The sequence below is a fragment of the Dermacentor variabilis genome, chromosome 3 (assembly GCF_050947875.1).
Source record: "Dermacentor variabilis isolate Ectoservices chromosome 3, ASM5094787v1, whole genome shotgun sequence".
Taxonomy (NCBI): domain Eukaryota; kingdom Metazoa; phylum Arthropoda; class Arachnida; order Ixodida; family Ixodidae; genus Dermacentor; species Dermacentor variabilis.
In genome coordinates, this window is record NC_134570.1 from 155,605,341 (window position 1) to 155,618,323 (window position 12,983).

The 12,983-nt window shown below is 46.9% G+C and overlaps 1 protein-coding gene across 2 annotated transcripts in view; it reads left to right on the forward strand.

Moving 5' to 3' along the window:
* The first annotated feature begins 12,605 nt into the window (after positions 1-12,605).
* Positions 12,606-12,983, forward strand: part of LOC142574275 (amine sulfotransferase-like) — a 33,441-nt gene continuing 33,063 nt past the window's right edge. For both annotated transcript variants that reach the window (XM_075683399.1, XM_075683400.1), the window contains exon 1: positions 12,606-12,779. The gene's annotated coding sequence lies outside the window, so the exon portion shown is untranslated. The remainder of the gene's footprint in view (positions 12,780-12,983) is intronic.

The following is a 12,983-nucleotide window of genomic DNA, read 5'->3' on the forward strand; positions in this document are numbered from 1 at the left end:
CTCGCCGTTTGGGCTCCTCCACGCCCACTTTCGGCTATCCCGCTTGCGGAAGAAGGTAATCATTATCCGCATATTATTCTGTTCTGCAAATTCTACTAATAACTCTCCCCTGCTATTCCTAGTGCCTATGCCATATTACCCCACTGCCTTGTCTCCAGCCTGCTTCTTGCCTACCTTGGCATTAAAGTCGCCCATTAGTACAGTGCATTTTGTTTTCACTCTACCCATCGCTGATTCCACGTCTTCATAGAAGCTTTCGACTTCCTGTTCATCATGACTGGATGTAGGGGCGCAGACCTGTACAACCTTCATTTTGTACCTTTGTACCACAACAAGGCCTGCCACCCTCTCGTTAATGCTATAGAATTCCTGTATGTTACCAGCTATATTTTTATTAATCAGGAATCCGACTCCTAGTTCTCGTCTCTCCGCTAAGCTTCGGCAGCACAGGACGTGCCCGCTTCAGGCACGTCCTGTGCCTGAAGCCTTTTGTCAGCCTCTTTGACAGAGATTCTTTGTATTTTATTTCTGTCAAAATAAACATTCATTCATTCATATGCTTCTTTTCGGCTCCTAACTTCACTGAGACCTATTATATCCCATTTACTGCCCTCTAATTCCTCCAATTGCACTGCTAGACTCGCCTCACTAGATAACGTTCTAGCGTTGAACGTTGCCAGGTTCATATTCCAATGGCGGGAATAAGATGGTTGGCAGCAACCTGGGACGCACAAGCCCCGCGGGTGGTTGTATAGGAAACAGCCACCTTCCAGGGCAGTGATGTATCGCTTAACCACTGCACCACCCCGCCATGAGCGGTATGAGGTCCTCACACGATCTGCGAGACTAAAGCAGAGAACGGATGGACACATATGCGTTGCCTTACGACTATGCTAATGCTTTCGCGTTCATACACGGAAACAGCTTTAAGTGCCTATCAATTTTTGTTTTAATTGTAGCTTTATCTGCCTTAGAGCTTCAAGCACCGTTTCGTTATTGGTCGTCAGTGTTGTAATACTGACCTCATTTAGCTGTGGCATGGTTATTTTATAAATTGAAATGCAAATCAGTCACCCGTATAGTCGGTCAAACATCCTGTCGAGCATTTGCTGGCCTTTTGGAGACAGCTTTGTCTGCCAGGAAGGGTAACTGTCACAAGCCTGCATTGCTAATGATTATTATTTATTATCATGTACATATATTTTGTATGTTGCGCTGCTGGTAAAAACTTCGCACATCATAATTTGCATTCAATAAGCAAGAGCTAAATGCTGTGTTAAAATTCGGATTCCATGCGTTGGCTTGTATTCAGTGCTGCCATTTCAGCATTTTGCTGCTTTGTAAGTAATATAAGAAGGCAAATGCATGCATCTGCAGTGACAAAACACAAGGTGATAATTGTAGAAGCTTTCACCACTAAATTAATTTCAGCAAAGAACACTTACTGCTGCAATTAATGTAGACATTTATTCATTAACCAGTACATAATTGCAGTTGTCAAGTCACTTTGACGCTAACATGAAACTGCAGAAAATGAATGCAAGCAAATTAACCAATTTACTGACATCACGGAAAGCAAACCACTTATTTCTTGAATATGGGTGTTTGCATGTTCACGAGGGCAGCACATACTGAAATGACTTTGTTCATGTGTGGGACCAGGCTTATCGGTACTCTGTTCCTTAGAATATGATAAATCTTCAACATTTGGATTATTCTCTCTACATGGATGCGCACAGAGCAATCTTGTATGTAATCTCCATGTCGTGTGCAGCCAGTTGACCGCCTCCTGAATTAAAGGGCGGCATGAGTAGCACTGCACCACTCCCCTCTACAGTTGTTGGGATGCTTGGAAATCGTTTGTCACTTAAAATTAAGTCCCCTGGTTTGAGAAGCTGCAGGAAGCCAGAGTCTTGAGTTATGAACGAATCAGTGTGTGGTACTCCGTATACCTTGGATATGAAACTTATTATGCCATTAGGAATTAGGCCTACTAAGACCAGTGTGCATCCTCCTTTGTAATGTGAATACAGCATGTGCTGACAGTCAGGATTTGAGGGTGGTCCTGTGCGGATCTCTGTGCAGTCTATTATTAAGGTGCAATTGAGGTGTAAATGGGTCAGTCCAAGAAAGCTTGATTATTTCCCGGTAAGCCATGAAGACCCAGTTCTTCAGGGCAATGCTGAGAATACCAAGCGTTTGCTTAAACACGGTTGATGCTGTTCTGGCTGTAAGACTGAATACTGCTCCTAGGGCACTGTATGTTATCCCAAGCCGCAGCTTGGCCAGAAACAAGCACAGCTTGTCTTCACTTGACATTGCATTGCACCTGTACCTTGGTGGTGGCAACATCTTCAAAAGAAGGCAGAAGACTTGCAGGGTCGCACCACAAAAATCTTGCAGTGCCTCTTGCTTTTCCTTTAGAAACTCAAAGCCCCGAAATCCACAGTCTCGCTTCCAATTCCCATCCGTGCTTGCAACCTTCAGGATGAAAAAACACAGCATGATGAAATAAAAAAAGGTAAATAGGTAAGAGGAATACAAATTGGAAACTATTAATTGCACTCTAGTGTAAATAAATGCTTTCATTCTGGAAATAAGTAACACTATAAAATGCGTGTTAGGCAGGACTTACAAAATGAAGTTTGCCCAATAATGTACGTTCATTACTATTAAATAAGAATTTGAATGCGAACAGCAACACATCGTCACAATTCAGCACAGCAGATAAGGACCAACATCATTATTTTCCAACCTTGTGACTCATTTCTGTGTGCACAACTCGAGTAGACGCCTCCGTTCCATTTGTCGCTGAGAGAAGTATGGACAGACTTGCCCGAGTCGTAAATTCCTCTGTTTGGCATGTCTGAAAGAATGGGACACAGACGTTGTTGGGGTATTTAGACAGCTTTTTGGTGCTGCATCAAGTATCTCGAAGACCAGTATTAAAATCAAATGTGTCCTTACAGCATCTTTCCTTCGAGCACAATTACTTTCTTCTGATGCATCATGCACATGTAGCAAAGGATCTGAATCAGCGATGCTGTTATGCGAAGGACTAGCTGAGCATGTTTCCACATATCCATCACTAAAATCCATTATAGGAGGCACATCATCCAGAATGGAGGTTTCTGAATCCTGCATTGTTGCTCCATCAGCTGTGCTTTGAGATGGATCCTCATCTCCTGCATCAAGCTTCCGAGATGAGACTGCCCTGTCGAAACGTGTTTGCCACTTGCATTTAACAAAGGCCAAGATCAATGCCAATCTTGTACAGGCTACAACCAAACCTGTAATGAAATCAAAGCGCGGAGTGCTTGTCCATGCAGCGTTTGCACCACGCATGCAAACTTTTCATGAATCAGGCAAGTGTGACGACATATCTATTAGAAAACAAATTGCTTTAGTTTCCATTAGGAGCTTCACATTGTTGCTTTACAACCTTTGCGCCCTGTTCCTGTCAGGTGCCTTTTTTCTGTAGACAGGCGGAAAAATGGACGGGATGTAGCATGGGTGCTGTTTAACGTCGCTCTTGCAGTTGCCCACGAAATGAGTGCTGGAAACTCGTGTATGCTCTTCGGGCAACCACGGAGTTCCATCGGGACTGTGTAAGAAAGAACAGCAATTGCTTGTTAGCCGCCATGACACACGCAAGCACATACACACATACCCGCGCACACGCTGGCACACGGAAGAGAATCACACAAGCTCCGAAGGTGGCAACTGAAAGAACCCACGTATTCCTCAAGCATAGCAGGTAATAAGTGCCAGTGAGATTCGCAGTCTTAAATACCGCCTTAATGAAGCCACAAAAACAAAGCAAACTATAAATTTTGCTGAAAGGAAGAGATGTTCATTCCAACACGATAAAGCTACTTTCCCGACGCCTAAATTGCGAGCGCCGAACATTTGAAAACGTGCCAAGTTTAGTTTGATTAAACCAACATGGCAACGCTTACCGCGCGACCACTTTGTTTGTGAACTTTGAACAACGAAGTCTAACAAACAATAGGAATGAAAATGCAAAGTTGTTGCACCACACAGCCGCAGCTGCGCGTTGATAACACTAGCGATGCGAGAAGACAACGAGCATGCCATTACTGTTGTTGCGTACATGCGCTGCGTTCCAAACCAAAGCGAAGAAGTGAAACGGTCGGAACATCTTTCAGCTAGGACTTGGTTCTCCTTACGGCGGTGATCCACGCTTGTCGCCTTTCTTTCTCATAAGACCTGCCCGGGAATCGATACAGTTTCACAGGTTCATCGCGTTCCTTGGTGTTGTCTGCACTGTTGTGGCAGTCCACGACACAGCAGTACTTCGAACCGCGCTTTCGCTTCGGCGGGGCTACTTTTGCCATTGTGGAAGCGCAACCTAGTGCAACAAGCCTTTTGACAACGTACCTGGCTAGCGGCGCGACGCCCCAGTGCCTCGTCTCGACTGAATTGCGCGGACGCGCACGTGCAGTGGCCGCCTGCAAACTGGTTGCGCCTGCAACTGCGCAGGCGCCATCTATTCCCAGCTTCGCACGGCTCCCGCGCTGTCGTCGCGCGCCCAAACTTGAGCTTGGGTTCCGTATAAGGCATGTTTTTGCAGCAGCTAGCAGACGCTGTCGTGGTGCAGTGGTACAGCATCTGACTTTCACGCAGAGGGCGAGAGTTCGATCCTGGCGAGAAAAGGGTTGCTTTTTTTTAATTCCTGGTGACAGCTGTGACGGACACTGGTGGCCGCGGCAGACAAGATCGCCAACACAAACGGCTATTGGATTAAACACATAACAGTTTACGCTGAAAAAGTGCTGTTTAAGTTTGCATTTCAACGCAAAAGAATATTCACTGTGACAAGAACGTGCTACTGCGCTTTCCTGTGGAATTTACTCTTCTGGCTATTTCGCCATATTCCGGGTTCCAATATGCAGCAATGTTGCGCCTTCTCTGTAGAATTTTTTCACCCAAAGCAGGCACACGTAGTTCGCAAGGAATTACTTCCGAGATGTGCGCAGTGTGGGCTTTCTACGCAATAATCCTCACTGTCGTAGGTTAACACCCTTCTGCCACAGGAGTCTCTGGAACTAAATTGTCTCCACACTAAGTTATTCTTAGAGTATAATTAATGGAGATAGGTTTCCAGAAACGTAAAATAAGAACCTTGTTTGACTTACCGGTAACTTTTAACGTCGGTTTCGCAATTTTTGAGAGGGGTGAAAGGTACGCGTGCTATAGCCGTCATCGCTGTAGCAACCGTAAATTCTCAACTGCGAATGCCCGAACTGCCCTGAATGTAATGTACGAAATGTTTACAAGGAAGAATGATCGATAGCGTAGACCCACCAAAGCACACTGTTAACAAGAAAGATTGTGACAACGGAATTTGCGAAATGCCCCGCCAAACATTCGAAAACTCGCTTTCCAAACATTCACTTTGCCACAGTTAGAATTCGCCTCCCCAATTTGGTCCCCTCATCAAAATTACCTAATAAATATGACGGAAATGACACAAAACACAGCAGCCCGTTTCATATCCCGTAACTACAGTATAAACTCGAGCATTACGCAAATTAAACTAGACCTACTGTTGCCGCCATTAGATATCCGCCGCAACATCGCTCTTCTGTGCTTATTCCACAAATATATTTACACTAATAAACGAACCCGGTTGCAACTACAAATACCCCAATCTTTTTCACGCAGGTTACATAATCAGTTCAGTTTCATGCGCATATACGGTAAAACAAATGCATTTAATTCATCGGCACTACCACGTGCCATCCGTCTCTGGAATGACCTCCCTGATAACATAACCTCCATATCTAATCCCGACACGTTCCGCTCTCAGTTACTCATGCTTTTCCCATTTAATACCGTTAACGAGTGACCAATCTAGTGTATGTTATCGTGCATTTTTGCCATGTTGTATATCATTTTCATGAACGGTATTCCTTGCTCTGTTAACAGTAACAAGTGTTCGTGTGCCTTCATATATTGCTTTGTATTCCTAGTGCCTTCAATATTGTGTAACACGGTAATCTCCTTATAGCACTGTTCCTGTTGGCAATTTGTACTTTTTATACATTTTACTGTTTAATATGCCCCGCTTACTTTATGCCTTACCATAGGGCCTGTAAGGTGCTTTTGAATAAATAAATAAATATAAACAGAGCCGTAGAATGCCATGATGTGTTGTAATTTCCCTTCTCTTTATTAAAGAGCCTCTCGCCAGGCCTCGTGCCATATTTTGGCTATAGGCTAGAAGTTGTTACACGTCCTCTTGGGAGCCTTCTATCGGAACGATTGTTCAAATTGGTTCAATAGTAGCCTAGATAGAAATATTTCAGTGCCACGAAACCATGATTTCAGAGCGCGAGCGTCACCGCCAACAAGGGCACTCTCTCCACTTGCCCTCGTCTACCCTTCGCAAGCAAAATTCCTTCCCTGCGTTCTGCCGTACAGGAGCTGGAGGATCGCGTGCTTTCGCATACGTCCCGGGTGCCGCCTTCGTTTTTATTTAATGCGAGGCATTTCTTGGCGAGCATTTGCCACTTGGACAATCAAGTATCTATCTATCTATCTATCTATCTATCTATCTATCTATCTATCTATCTATCTATCTATCTATCTATCTATCTATCTATCTATCTATCTATCTATCTATCTATCTATCTATCTATCTATCTATCTATCTATCTATCTATCTATCTATCTATCTATCTATCTAAATATCTATCTATCTATTTATCTATCTATCTAGCCGCCTACAATAAAACATGGTGCTGGGCTAGTTGGTGATGCACTCTTTAAAATTGAAGGCAGCGCTAAAAAGGACGAACACACGGTGAAAAGACGACACGACGACGAGCAAACGCCACTGACAACCAGTTGTCAGTGGCGTTTCCTCGTCGTCGTGTCGTCTTTTCACCGTGTGTTCGTCCTTTTTAGCGCTGCCTTCAGTTTTAAGAACTAGCCGCCTACTTTTTGGTGACCTCATGGTCGTTTCGTTAATTTAGGAGGAACCGAAATTGACATAGCATGACAAGAGTGTACGACGAACATAAGTGATAGGTCATGACCTGAATATTATGACATTTGTGTCATATAGGTCATGAAACAGCCGCCTACATATTCGTCCGTCCGTTACTTCGTTGTCCCTGTTTCTCGGAAATCCCGTCTACCTCGCCATGCCGCGCCGTGGGGGTCATGGCTCCCTGCTCTTCCTTGGAGCCGAGACAGCTATGCAACTGTGGCGCATTCACAACAACTCGGCAAACCTCCTTTTACTCTTGAATAAAACCAGTCCACTCTGCGTTCTCAAGCTGACAAAATGTGTATTCCTTTCTTTCCTCTATTAAACTGAGCTCCCAACACTCGCATGGTCGTTTCGCTAACTTGGCAGGACCACAAAGAGCATAGTATGACAATAGTGTATAAGGAACATAAATGATTGGTCATGAAATTGTGTCATGTAGCTCATGAAAGAGCCGCCTACGTCTTGGTATGTACAAAAATTGGCATAGTATCACACAGTTTATCAGGTACATAAATGACGGATCATGGCAGGAATGTCGCGACATGCGTGTCGTGTAGGTAATGAAGCAGCCGCCTACGTCTTGGGGCTCCCATGGCCGTTTCGTCAACTTGGTACGCTCCCAGCACACTACTTCGCCTAACAGCGATTCCCACAGGGCGTGGGATCTGCCGGCTTTTTCTTTTCTCTCGCTTTAATCCAGCGCGTGGAATTTTTCATGATGGTCGCGTGCGCAAGCTGTTGTGTTTGCCTCGTTTCGCGCATGGCAATATTTTGCACGGTTAGCGCGAGAACACCTGAATAATGGTATAAGTCAGTGCTACACGAACACTGAAGCAATCCCAAGCGGATCACAGAGCATCTTTGGGCGATCGAGCACGTTAGAAAAGCACATAGTTTCGCTTTCAGTGCGCGCGACATCACGACGTGGGAACAAGTAGACGAAACGGCAGTACATGTCTCTTTGTATGATGCGAACTATACCGAAACAGGCAGGCATGCGGTTTGTGTGTTTTATTATTTCTCTAAACTTTGATGCCTCTATTGAATGAACAGATTACGCAAAGAAAGAAGGGTTGCCTTGAACAATACTCCAAGTGTCACGCGTCCCTATGAACGACGTATGTCATGTCCCCCTTCTTGGAGTGTGGCACCCGCGAGGAGAAGGGCAAACAACGTTTAGTTAGAAATTTCAACTATTTTCGCGACGCGCCGCGATCTAATTCTTACCAGACACGAACGTGAGCGTCCATTGTATGCACTGCGCTTGTGAACTAATTTAGGCCAGACCTGGCGAGAAGCCCTTTAATGGTGCGCAGGCTTTCAGTGTAACAATCATCTGTCGACAGCAAATTTGCATCCTTCTCAGACACAACTACGGTATCTCAGGAAGCGAAGTTCAACTTAAAAGGAAGCGGCGATGCCAGTTCCTGATTGCGTGAGATCACAGAACGTCGAAACCGTTGATAGAAAACAAAACCTTTAGACAGTTAAGACGCCGACGGTTAGCGCATGCGTCTGTAAACGTTTAAATGTTTTAGCATTAGGAGTGTCAAAGTGCAAAAACATGTGCCTGTGTGAGACGTGGAAAGCCGGCACTGGTCGTGGTAGAGAGGAGATAGGAGAGCTTCGAAGAATGCGAGTATGTTTATAATAAAACAAATAATAGGGATTTAAATGCCGAAACCACTACCTGATTATGAGGCAAGCCGTAGTGAGGCACTGCGGAAATTCCAACTAAATGAGGGTCATTAACGTGCACCTAAATGTGAGTACACGGGTGTAGTCGCATTTCGCCCCCTTAGCAATGTGGCTGCCGTGGCCGGGATTTGATACAGCGACCTCGTGCAAAGCAGCGGAACACCATAGCCAACACCACAGCCACTAATCTCTCTCTCCTTGTCATACATATATATATATATATATATATATATATATATATATATATATATATATATATATATATATATATATATATATATATATATATATATATATATATATATGTACATACATACATATATATATAATACATTCAAAAAAGAACAAAGACGAACGTTCTGGCGCATAACTTTAGGAACATTTAGGCCGGAGGACCGGCCTTCCTTCGCCGCGGAGTTACGCCGAGTTTGACTCCGACAAAGAACGGTCCTCTGGCCGAAACGGCACTCAGTACATATGCCATATCGTTCGTCTACTTCTTTGTCTTTTTTTAATGCTAAATATTCGCATCTGGCGCCAAAACCTTCGCATTCTACGCATATCTACTGTATATAAAAGGATGAGAAGCACAACTTCTCGTCTACTTGTCCAGCAGTTTCGTATGATGGACCAACGATTATCAACAGCCACACTAAACCCAGCTCTTGAAAAAAGTGCCTTTCCACTTTGCGAAGAAGGATGTCCAGTGGAGCTGTGTATGTGGGCACCTTCATGGCGAACTACCCTTGCGCCACTGGTTAGCCCGGCATTGCAATAACTTCGGGATCGGCCCACGTATGGGGAGGGCTTGACGCCGCCTTCACCTCCGCCGCGTGTCGGTCCGGCATTGGACTATCTTCAGGATCGGCCAAAGTATGAGGAGTGCTTAACGCCTGCTTCAACTCCGCCGCGGGTCGGGCCGGTAATGCAGTATCTTCGCGATCGGCCGACGCATGAAGTGCGCTTAACGCCTGCTTCACCGCCCTCGAGGGTCGGGCCGGTGTTGCACTATCTTCGGGATGGGCCCACGTGTGGAGAGGGCTTAACGCCGGCTCCACCTCCGCCGCGTGTCGGCCCGGCATTGGACTATCTTCGGGATCGGCCCAAATATGAGGAGTACTTGACGCCTGCTTCAACTCCGCCGCGGGTCGGGCCGGTAATGCACAATATTCGCGATCGACCGACGCATGAAGTGCGCTTAACGCCTGCTTCACCTCCCTCGAGGGTCGGGCCGGTGTTGCACTATCTTCGGGATGGGCCCACGTGTGGAGAGGGCTTAACGCCGGCTCCACCTCCGCCGCGTGTCGGCCTGGCATTGGACTATCTTCGGGATCGGCCCAAATATGAGGAGTACTTAACGCCTGCTTCAACTCCGCCGCGGGTCGGGCCGGTAATGCACTATATTCGCGATCGACCGACGCATGAAGTGCGCTTAACGCCTGCTTCACCTCCCTCGAGGGTCGGGCCGGTGTTGCACTATCTTCGGGATGGGCCCACGTGTGGAGAGGGCTTAACGCCGGCTCCACCTCCGCCGTGTGTCGCCCGGCATTGGACTATCTTCGGGATCGGCCCAAATATGAGGAGTACTTAACGCCTGCTTCAACTCCGCCGCGAGTCGGGCCGCTAATGCACTATATTCGCGATCGGCCGACGCATGAAGTGCGCTTAACGCCTGCTTCACCTCCCTCGAGGGTCGGGACGGTGTTGCACTATCTTCGGGATGGGCCCACGTGTGGAGAGGGCTTAACGCCGGCTCCACCTCCGCCGCGTGTCGGCCCGGCATTGGACTATCTTCGGGATCGGCCTAAGGATGAGGATTGCCTAACGCCTGCTTCAACTCCGCCACGGGTCGGGCCTGTAATGCACTATCTTCGCGATCGGCCAGCGCATGAGGTGTGCTCAACGCCTGCTTCGCCTCTGTCGAGGATCTGGCCGATATTGCATTAACTTCGGTATCGGCCCTCGTATGGGGAGGGCTTAACGCCTGCTGCACCTCCAACGTGGGTCGGCACGGCTTTGCACTATCTTCGGGATCGGCACACGTATGGGAAGTGCTTAACGCCTGTTTCACCTCCGCCGCGAGTCGGGCTGACATTGCACTATTTTCGGCATCGGCCCACGTTTGCGGAGTCCTTAACGCGTGCTTCACCTCCGTCGCGGGTCGGGCCGGTATGGCACAATCTTCGGGATCGGCCCCCTAGTGGGGTGTGCTTAACGCCTGCCTCACCTCCGGCGCGGGACGGCACGGCATTGCACTATCTCCGCGATCGGCCCACGTATGGCGAGTTTTTTGCTTACCACGCCAAAGGCATGAAAATTTCCCTGGATGGTACAGATGCACAGCTTCGCTGTAGAAAGACATTCCACCTACCGGAACTGTCGGACAAGTTAAACCAAGCATAACAGCGAAATTGTGCTTCTCATCTTTCTGAATGCGCTTGGCGCATTGAAAGAACCATTCACTACGACACAGAGTGATCAAAATTAAGTTTTACGGTTTTCTTAAAGTTAGTTTCTGGGACGTACGGGAACTTCACCGGCGTAAAGTTTAACGCGTGGCTGCCAGCACTTCTTGCTGGCGGAAGGAGTGCGGGCAACCACGAGCTTCTAGTATCGTGTTTCAGTCGCTGGATGGTGTTTGTTGAGCGCACACTGCCAGGATAGCACCTGTTTCTTTTCCGGCAAGATGGACTCAATCGTCGATAAATTCGATGCCGCTCTGGCTCGATCGCCGAAAATGCACCGCGTGACAAACGTATATGATTCACGTATAAGATAGCATTCTCACAGGGGGACAGGGGTAAATCCAACCCCTTCCCTTCTGTTGAGCGCTTCTTTTCCTCTTCCGCTAGGTCACGTGGTCCCTTTTTAGCGAAGTCCGACAACGACGCCACAGGGTCCGCTAAAACAGCTTCGCTGTAAAACAACTGTTGCAGTTGGGGAATGACCCCGAGTTTTCGCATTACGCGTGTGATGCTCTACCAGTTGAGCGACTGCGGCGCCGTTCTCGCATCAAGTTTCTTGGGTATTTATGTTTTGCTAGTTGAAGTAATGCTGGGATTGTTGGCCAGCGCCACCACTTGTAAACCTTGGTGGCGGATGCGGAACAGTATTTGATACTAGAGAACATACTCGTGGTGCCGCAGTATGTTATTGTTTTGGGTGAGCTTCATTAAACCCACACTAGCTATCTGAAGGCATCAATATTGCCCGATTCGAGACTCTCACCATGTATTAAACGAGAAGAAAGGGAGTCAACAGAGGGGCACAATTTTTTTAAGCGTAAGGAGCCTGCAGACAATGACACTAAGGACAACATAGGGGATATTACTTGTACCTACCAATGGAATTAAAGAAACGATAAATTAATGGAAATGAAAGTGGATGAAAAAACTACTTGCCGCGGATGTAAGCGATCCCACCTCTCCGCATTACGCGTGCGATGTTCTATCAATTCAGCTACTGGGTTGGTCCACGGGCTGAGACACTTCGGTAGATGAACCAAAGATAACCGCGAAATGGTGCTTTTCACCCTCCTAAACACATTTGGCCCATTATTATGCGGATCCGGGACCTGAAAAAGGTTTTAACGCAATCCTCTCGCATGTACCGCTAAATCACCAGTGATTGTCGTAATCTCTTTATATGACGACGCAGTTTATATGGCGCATCGTCTGCTCAAGGGCGTTAACTTTTTCACTACTCGGACAATGTAATTTCCACATGCAGTTGCAAAAGCCAATTTCTCGCACTTTTGAAGGGCGAAAGACGGAGTCTAATCCCGCTGAGTGAAAGAAGTGGGTACTATAACGAAGGGCACCGACAGATACGGTGTATTCTGTCTTATCAGGCGTTTTGGACAACTGTGGGCAACGAGGGGTTGTAGTTCAGCAGATAAGCCGCCACGTATTTCTAGCAGCAGTTAGGAGTCGCTAGCGCTGCTCGTTGCAAACCTATAGCAGCGCGGGCTACAGCGCCCGTATCATTTTTTTGTGTCAACCGCATTTGGGTTTCGAAACAACGCAGTCCACAACAAAGGGACAAGACGAAAGCTGGAAAGGTGAGTGTTCCAGCCAGTATGGCTGTTGCAGGGAAAGCTTAAGTGCACAACGTAGTCATCGCCGTTTGTCACACCTACTGCTTCACGAATTTTCTGCCCTACATGGCAATTTTAGTGGGTTTTCCCGTCGTCGCTTTCTTTCGCTCTCCGCGCCGTTTCAGGGGGTTATGACTACCGCTAGGATAAAACTGTTTCAACAGATTT